This window comes from Parus major, chromosome 3 (assembly GCF_001522545.3).
Source record: "Parus major isolate Abel chromosome 3, Parus_major1.1, whole genome shotgun sequence".
NCBI classification, from domain to species: Eukaryota; Metazoa; Chordata; class Aves; order Passeriformes; family Paridae; genus Parus; species Parus major.
In genome coordinates this window covers 14,731,152-14,740,770 of record NC_031770.1, presented here as the reverse complement: position 1 = coordinate 14,740,770, position 9,619 = coordinate 14,731,152, and positions in this window count along the sequence as shown.

The following is a 9,619-nucleotide window of genomic DNA, read 5'->3' as shown; positions in this document are numbered from 1 at the left end:
TGGAATGGCACACAGGACTTGCCCCAAGAGCTATAAAAAAAAAACCAAAAAAGGGAGGGGCAGGAGAATTACGGTAGTTCGCTCCTTAATACAAGCATAACTGGACTTTAGCAGGGACATTGGGCTGATCATATTGGGGACTGGTTTGTAAGCCTTGTCTCTAGCAATTCCCACCAGTCTGCAAGATTTTTTACATACAAACATGTAGATAAATTTTACAGAACTTTAACGAGCAAGCCTGTGCCAGAACTCAAAGCACAAGACAAATACTCCCAAATCTGCCCCCCATGAGGAAAGGAAGCAGAAAAGCAGATGAACCAAGTGCCATTGCAGCTAAAATTCCTGCATTTATCCTCTGAGCCAACCTTTCTTGGCAAAAGCACCCCAGTTCAAACACACAGCTTAAGATCAAGGAATAAAGGTGTTTCAAGAGCATTTAAAGCCTGACTCCCATTACTCTCAAGGAAAAGTAGATGCTAAATTCCTTAAAAACACTAATACAAGTGTATTTGGGACTGCATCCTTCAAAACAAGGAGTGGAGGTTTAGAATTGCAGAACTGCTTCCACTGGAAAACACTTTGAAGATCATAATGAGTCATCCCCAATAACCTGAGACCGCTAACCCTGCCAAGGCCACCACTGCAGCATATCCCAGGAAGGGATGATATTGGCCTTCTTGGCCACCTGGGCACGCACAGGCTCACCTTCAGCCACTGCCAACCAGCACCCCCAGGTCCTTTTCTGCTGGGCGGCTTTCCAGCCACGCTGCCCCCAGCCTCTAGCCTTCCATGGGGTTGTTGTGGCCCAAGAGCAGGACAGGCCACTTCACCTTGTTCAACCTCAAACAAGTGGCCTCAGCCCATGATCCAGCCTGTCCAGATCTCTCTGCAGAGACTTCCTACACTCCAGCAGATCAACAACCCCACCCAGCTTGGTGTCGTCTGCAAACTGCCTGAGGTGCCCTTGATCCTCTCCTCCACATCACTGATAAAGATATGAACACAACTGGCCCCAGTGCTGAGCCCTGGAGAATACCACTTGTGACCAGGCACCAGCTGGATTTAATTCCATTGAATTCCACCACTCCCTGGGCCTGCCCATACTGACTGTTTTTACCCAGGTACGAGTGCACTTGTCCAAGCCAAGAGCAGCCAGTTCCTCCAAGAGAATGCTGTGGGAAAGGCTTTACTAAAGTTGAGCAGGCAATATCCTCAGCTTTTCCCTCATCCACTGAGAGGGTCACCTTGTCATGGGAGATCAGCTTGGCCAAGCAGGACCTGCCTTCCATAAAACCTTGTGGGCTGGCTCCACTGCCCAGGTTTTCCTGCATGTGCTGTGGGATGGCACTCAAGGTGATCTGCTCCATAACCTTCCCTGTCACTGGGTTCATACTGACAAGCCTGTAGTTTTCCTCAGATCTTCCTTCTGACCCTTCTTGTCCATGGGTGTCCTACTTGCTATCTTCCAGACACCTGGGACCTCCCCAGCTAACCAAGTCTGATGAGCAATGACTGAAAGTGGCTTGATGAGCACATCCACCAGTCATTCAGTACTCCTGAGTGGATCCCATCCGGACCCATAGACTATCTTGTGTCTAAGTGGCACAGCAAGTTACTAAGTATTTCCCTTTGGATTAGGGGAGCTTCATTCTGCTCCTTGCTTTGTCTTCCAGCTCACAGAGCTGGGTACCTGAAGAACAACTGATCTTACTTTTAAAGACTGGTACACAGAAGGCATTAAGTACTTCAATCTTTTCCTCGTCCTTTGTTCTATGTTTCCCCACACATCCAATAGAAAGCAGGGATTCTCCTTAGCCCTCCTTTTGTTGCTGATGTATTTACAGAAATATTTTTATTCTCTTTTGCAGGTTTCTAGGAACAAATTCTTTCCTGTGAGGCTGGTGAGGCACTGAGAACAGGTTACCCAGAGAAGCTGTGGATACCTCAAGCCTGGAAGCGTTCAAGGCCTGTTTGGATGGGGTCCTGAGCAACCTGGTTTAGTGAAAGGTGTCCCTGCCCACAGCCAGGGGTTTGGAAGTATAGGATCTTCCAAGTCCTTTCCAATCTAAATCATTCTGTGGTACTATGATTTCGCTGCAGTAGCCAGATTAAACTTTGGCTTTGTCCCTTCTAATTTTTGTGTCTGCATAACCTCACAACATCCTTAGAGTCCTCCCAAGTTGCCTGTCCCTTTCTCCAAAGACGATAAACTCTCCCGTTCTCCTGTGTTCCAGCCAGAGCTCTCTGTGGGACCCATTGCCAGTGGGACTCGTACAGAAAGCACGGAGTCAGGTCTGTCTTCCTAGGTCTCATTTCATAGGAACAATAGCTAGGAAATATCTCAATGGCAATTCTTGGCTGGTTAACTTCATCTCCTAAATGAGGAGGACCATGCCCTCTTGCCTAAGGTATTAAAAATGACCAAGTGAAAGTTAAATACCAGAAATTAGTGCATCCTATATCTGCCTCTGCCATTGGCTTACCTGTAACACAAGGCCAGCTTCCACATGCCTCCGTTTTTTTCCTCTCCCAGGCAGTTCTACCTCCAAACTAGCCTGTTGTACAGTGGCACCAGGAAGGGCATTACTTATGGCACTTCCCCTCATGGTGCCTAAAGGCTTAGTTGCCTAAATTCAGCACACAGAACCTAATGGAGGCCAGCTAAGTGATATGGAAAACACCAAAAGTAAAGCTAGGTACCCCTTTCTCATTTGCAATGAAACCCCTGCAGCTGGAATGACCACGGCAAAGCAATATGCCTGCAGTCTGGGGGAGCCCTGGATGTGCAGGATTCACCTTCTGCCTGTGCTGGTCAGAGCATGGAAAATGAGCTGGTCATTCTTGGTACAGAGGAGGCCAGTGGCAGCCATCCACTGCTGAGTGAAAAAAAGGTGTTACAAAATTACTTTCTGAAGGGAAACCAAACACAGCTGCACCTGAACAGCTTCAGACCCTGGTGATGTTTCAGTAGGCAGGAACTGAATGCCTTGTCACCCTTCTGCTGGTTTCATTAAACAGAAATTAATTATCTGGAATTTCCAGCTTCTTAGGATCATTAGCACCCAGTAAATCAAATCAGGGACCTCAGGCCTGTGGGAGAATCACTGAGCAGATCCCTGTGCTACTGATTCCATCTCTCCCCACTTTTCTAAGTTCTTGGTGGCAAGATCACTTAGGTTAGACACACAGATCACAAGAAGTGTTCCTGTAACTTTCTGTACAATGAATTAAAGTGAGATTACACATCCCAAATCTTTGTCCCCTACTGTCAAACTGACTGATTTGAAGAATTTCTGGAGCAGCAAACTTGCTTCCTAAAATATTTACTGTGTGAGGCAAGGAGCACAGAGAAAAGACAATGTTAAAAGCATCACCCAGGCAATTATCTTTTGACAAATTCTGCCCTGAGCTTTCCTTAGGAGGATCTGAAAGGCTCAATGTCCCTAGCAAAAGCTCCTGCAATAGGGCTGCACGCCAGCAGAGCAGGGCTCTCAGCTGTGAAACAAGTGCTGCCACAAGCAGCAGCTTGGCCAGGGCAGCAAATCAAGAGGTGGGAAGGAGCTGATCTGAAGGCCAAACCTCCTCAGCTCCTTCTAAAGGGGCTGCAACTGTTCCTCATTCCAATGAGGTGGAGTGCTGGACACCACAGCTCCCTGTGAGGACTGGACACAAGGTTGCTCCCGCTGAGTGCTGTGATGGTTTCTGCAGGAGCTGTGGGCTCCGGAGTGTGCCAGACACAAGGAGGAGAGAAGGAGCCAAGTGCACTGACACACCTTTGCCTTGAGCATAACCCGGCCTTGCCCAAACACACTGAAAGCTTTCCCCATTTGGCCCATGTTTGGTCTCAAAACATCAGACCAGCTGTTTGACAACTCAGGTTGGTTTGGTGTCAAGGAATTTCCCTCACAAATACTGGGTTTGTCTTCCTCTGGCTTTCCTCTCAGCAGCTTTGGCATTGCTGTGTGAAGCCATCACAGGGGACTACTAAATATTGCTGGCCAGGTTCTTTCTGCTAGGAGAGCCCTGCATACTGTTCCACACATCCTTCATAAAGGCCATAAAACCAACTCCAAACACTCTGCCTACAGCAGCTTTTCACAAAGGATTTCCTGCAGAAGTCCAGGACAACTTGCAAGTGAGCAAAAGGTTTTGTCTTGTTCTGACAGCAAAATTCTCAATGATCTGAAGCAATTTCATTCAGACGTAACACAAGAAGTGAGTTTTGTATTGAAATGTTTCCTGATGAATAACAAGAGCATGAGGTACAGGCCTGACATGCAAAAGCATGAGCATATCCTCCAAAGTGACTAGTTTGATTGTCCATTTTATTACTCTTCTATTTATTCCACTCAAGTACCAGTACTGTTCTTACTGCTTTAGGAGCCTTAAAATACAACAGCTCCCTGCTCTTTACAGCAGTTAGCACCTCTGTCTTTTTCAGGGCCTAGGTCCGCCATTCAGGCATCCCTGACACGTTTAAAGCCTCCATTCACCCAGGTTACAAGGTATCATCTAATTCCAGAGGCACTCAAGTCCCTAGAGAGCCTAAGTGTTCAGGGGCTGATGCCTGCAGAGCAGTCGTGCATCTGCCCTGATGCTCAGAACCCCACACCATGGTGCCAAGAGCACCCAGCACATGACAAAATGCTGATGTTCCAGTCAGTACCAGCCAGCTGGCAGCATCTGCTTTAGGCAAGCTGGAGGTCACAAAGAGGCAAAGGAGTAATAGTAGTCTGTCTCTGCAGCAAACTGTAGTGCTTACAGGGAGGAAGACAATAAAAGAGCCTCCAGATGTGAGCATGCAACACATTGGAACTGGCTGATGAAACCCTGCGGTGGTTTGGCTCACTGACCTGACAGAAAACACCATGTTTCCCTACTACATTCACTTCCACTGTCCAAAAGTGAACAAAGCCAAAGAGGGGCATGAAAAGTGGAAGTCTGCAGAAGCTGGGCCAGCTTTGCTGCCAATTCATTGCCTGGCCTGCAGAGAAGTACCAATCCTAAGGCCAGAAAAAATGTTTAGGACCTCTGCAGGCCACTGATTTTGAGTAAGTGAACTTCACTTTCTGACAGGGCACTATCTCCCCCTGAAAATACAAATGATGATTTGGAAGCTTTGCAAAGCTCTCAAAGGCCCTGAGGTGATAAATAATACAGGAATAGGAGTGGCTACCATGGTCATAGAGCAGACTGCACAAGAACCCCAGCTTGCCCAGCCCTCCTCAGCCAGGAGCTGATTTATAAATACGTGCTCAGGCTTCCTGCACAGTGCTGGCAGCTGAAAGTCACAGCTCCACAACCAGGTCCACCCTCCATGGGCAGAGGTGGGTGGCACAGCAGAGTGCCTCCTTACAGAGGCCCATGCTGGTCAGGGCCAGTCCTGTCACAGTTCCAAAGGGAATTGGGATGTGATCTCCCTGTCTTTACCTCAGCCCATGAGCTTTTTTCCATCTTCCTCCCCTGCTGTCCCATTGAGGAGGAGGAGGAGGAGCAAGAGAGCAGCTGGGTGGGCAGCTTGTAGCTGGCCAGAATCAACCACCATGATGACATTGCTCCACTGGATTGACAAGAGAGATGAACAATGAAGCATTTCCATGTAAGCTCCAAGAGTAACATGGCAGGGACCAGACTTCACACAGCCCACTCTGGTTGCTACAAGATAGCTCCAATAGAAAGGCAAGAGACACCAGCATAAAACACTCTGATAACTCCAGGAGGCTGCCTTTGGCAGGGTCTGGAAAGCATGGGAAGAGAGCTGCAGCTGTTCTAAGGCTTCTCGTTTGCAGCTGAATTGCTGTTTCTAAAAGGAAAGTACAGGGCTGCACTTGAGTTCCTCCCCTGAGGCACACAACAGAGTTGAACTTGCATGGTGGCTCAGTTTTGTTTCCCCACCATCTCTATGGAACACAGATTTCTTGCAAAAACACACACAGCTCCCACCCACTCTGTCAGCTTTTCCACTCTTCACATACTAAGCTAGAATTGTTCCCCATGAAATCAGCCTTTAAACCTTTGAGAATATAGAAATGCAGAATGTTGAAGTTCAGACTGGAGTAGGTGAAACCCTGCAAACCTTCCCTCTCACCAAGATAACAGAGCACTAGCATACAAAACAGCATTGAATGCTGTTTTTTTGAAACAGTTCTGTTTATTTGACTCTGACAAGTGAGAGGTGATAGCCAACAGGTCTGACAAATAAAATTATGCTGAGAGGAATTAGAGTTTGGTGCTCCTGAGAAGTGTTTTTAGAAGCCATGAAAACTGAAAGTACACCTAAAAAAAGGAATCAACGAAAGATGAGATTCTGCTCACACCAGCAAAGCTTCCTGCACCAGGGAAACACACTGTACAAACAAGTTGGGAAGCGCAAAGTGTACTTATTTATCTTCCATTTCCACATCTTCTCACAAGGACTGGATGGTATCCTTCATGGCCCCTGCATGCTCTTGAACTCCAGAAACGCTCTCTCTGCCTTACTTAAAAAGTCATCATGAAGGTTTGTCCTTTTTTTTGCTGCCATTCCAACATTTCCAGAACACTGCAGCATCCTTTCCCACAGAGAACCCATGCAGGGTGAGAAAAAGGGCCAAAGGTCACATTCAAAGGAGCACACACTGAGGCTTGTCCATGTGATGGCCCACCAAGGCCTGGGAACAGTTCCCAGGCAGCATGGATGGAGAAGGAATACTACAGCAGATTTATATTTTCTGCATGTCCTCCACCATTCTGCAAAGCAATCAATGCCTTGGAGCTGCAGACTGAAAGACAAGAAAAACCTGCCTTGACAGTCATTTTATTTCTTCCTATCACCAAAATTTATATTCCCTCTTTGGAAGGGTATTTGAGGTGTTTTGTAGCCTGGCTGAATAACAGAAGCAATCTGGAATTTGATCACCTTTTCAAAATAGTTTGGGTTGCAGCCCTGCTATCAATCCATCCCTCTTTAAATGCTAGACTTTGATAAGTCCTGGGAAAACCACTGCTTCCCAGAGCACTCCTGAACATCTGCTGAGTGGCTCTGGAGCAGGGTTTCACTCAGACTGCTGTTTCACTCCACTGTACCAAACCTCAGCAGCTCTCCTGGCCAGGACTGAGAGGGAAACAAAATGTTCAGGCTGAAGTCTGAATTCAAGATGGATGAATTCAATGGGTTTGCATTTAAAAACAAATACTACAGCAACGAAAACACCAAGAGACAAAACTGACATAATGCCCAAAACTGGGGATTCTTTTGTGAGTACCTGAAAGAGATAAAATTAACATATTAAAGGCACTTTACAACCAAACAATTCTAAAGAAAAGGTGAGCTTAAATTCTGTTAAAATGCTTCAGCCTCTCCACAACAAAAAGAGCCAAAACCCTTCAACATTTCTTCAATTTTCCCCTCCCTTATCATTCATTTCACCCCCCTCTCTCTTCTGTGCATGAAACTATTAGTCTGCTCAAAATACATTTTGTCCTTCCACAAATAAATAATTTCTAAGTTGAACTGAATCTCATTTAAACTTCAAGCTTCCAGGAGAGCAAAATACCCCACTTCTGAGCTAAGAGTCATCTTACACCAAAACCAAAATAACTTTTCCTTAAAGATGGTGGGACTAAAAGGAGATGACCCACAAAGAGCAGTGAGGGCTATGGGTCTGGCCCATGGTGAGGTGACAAAGGATGGGCCTGCCCGTGACACTAGAGGACATTCATTGTCCCACCAGCATGTGCAGTGGAGTTTCCTACTGGCAACATTTTGGAAGCACCAAAAAAGGACCTGGGTGCCACCTAGTGCTGTTTTACTCAGACATTAGTTGTACAGAAATGCAAAGGCTGATTGTACCTAACTTTTACAGGTTCAGCACACCATGCCTCAGGCTGGCTTATCATGCTTCCAGCAGGCACCTTTGGAAGATCCAGGGACGTGTGCCCAAATCCCACTGTGCACTCACAAGCACGCTGGCTGCTGAGCAGATGCACAGCACTACACATCAAAAAACCATCTTGAATGAGCAAAGAATGCCAAACCAAGTCAGAATTTATGAAACTGGGAAAGGGGATGAGACAGCACCAAAACAGTTATCAGACCCCCTTGTGAAGCAACAAGCAAGCTCAGGTTTCAGTGCCTTACAAAGGGAACCTTCTGTGGAATTACCTTGGAGAGTAATTGATTTACAGAGAAAGGGAAAATCTTTCCCATAAGCATATTTCACTGGAAACAGGGGAATTGTAGAACAAGAACTTTCACTTTGAAACTCCTTTTATTTAAAGGCAATTTAGCTTGAAGAATCCACCAGAGTTCACATTTTCCAGAACAGCCCTCTCTTCGTCCTATTAGCTTCCTTCATGAAATGTACCCCTTTCCCAAATATTTAATTGTAGCTACAAACTCCATTCCAGCTGTACACCTTACTTTGAGGAGTCTGAACACAGCATAGGCTTCAGAGAACCACGGGTTTGGAGGGGACCCAAGCTCCTTCCAATTTACATGTTCTGGCAGTCAGATGAAACAATCACTACAACTTCCCATCCTCCTGCAATTCCAGAGTTCACACCATGGGATTTTTTGCATTACAGAAATCACACCGCAGCTCCAGCAAAAGCAGAGTCTGCCAACCTTCTCTATTAGCCCCCCTTTCCAGAAAGCCAGATTCACTAAGGGCAGGAGCCTTGATTTGATGGCAGGAACTTCCAACTTGAAGCAGTGGAAAGGATCATCCTGTACCAGACAGTCTGTTTAAGATCATTCCAATTCGGCTCAGCTCTACACCACCTTTTTGGAGAGTCACAAATGGTCTCATCCAGCTGTGAGCAGGAAGATTTTCAATATTTTTGTTGATTTGGACATGAAGAGAGTCCTGGTGATGCCAGTTTTCCTGCAAGGAAACAGAGTCTGCACTAAGCTTCTCTCTCCTGTCCCCTCCTTCCAGGGAGCAGGGAACCAACACCCCAAAGGCCACAGATCAATTTCTAGAAGACTTAATCTTGGTTTATGCAGAAGCAAAAGGGGCAAAGGGCAAGACTGCACAGAAAGTGATTCTTCCTTATCACCAAGCAGTTCTCTTCCATGCAAAGAAGGGTGAATACAGTACCAAGCTGATGTTTCATCACAAGACAGCCCAAACAAGAACTTGGCTATCAGGCTGTGTGCCATCTCCATAGTTTTTGGGTGCATTTCTCAAACATCTACATGCTGATGTTGCCAGGAATCAGGAATTCTTTAAGAAGTAGTTGTGCATCCTAAACCTTTCCTTATTTTCTCCCTTTCCATGTCATCCTCCTCTCCAACAGCACATTTTGCTTTTGTTTGTTTCTATTTAACCAAGGTCATTGAGATACTTGATTTGGGACAGAGAAGTCATCAGCAAAAGTCATTTTGGATGAATCCAAAAACGTGTTTGTTTTGTTGTTTTTTTTTTAAAAACAAGTAAATCACTTCCCATAGCACAGAGGGAGGCCAAAAGTAGAACATCCATAACTCTGACACTGCACAGTGTTTAACAGACACAGGTGCATGTCCCACACAGGCAGCTCTTATTCCCCTATGAAACATCTAAGAATCACACAGAACACTGAAATACTTGAGAGGCAACAAACACTTCTTGTCCCAAGTGCTGGTGAGGTACTAAGT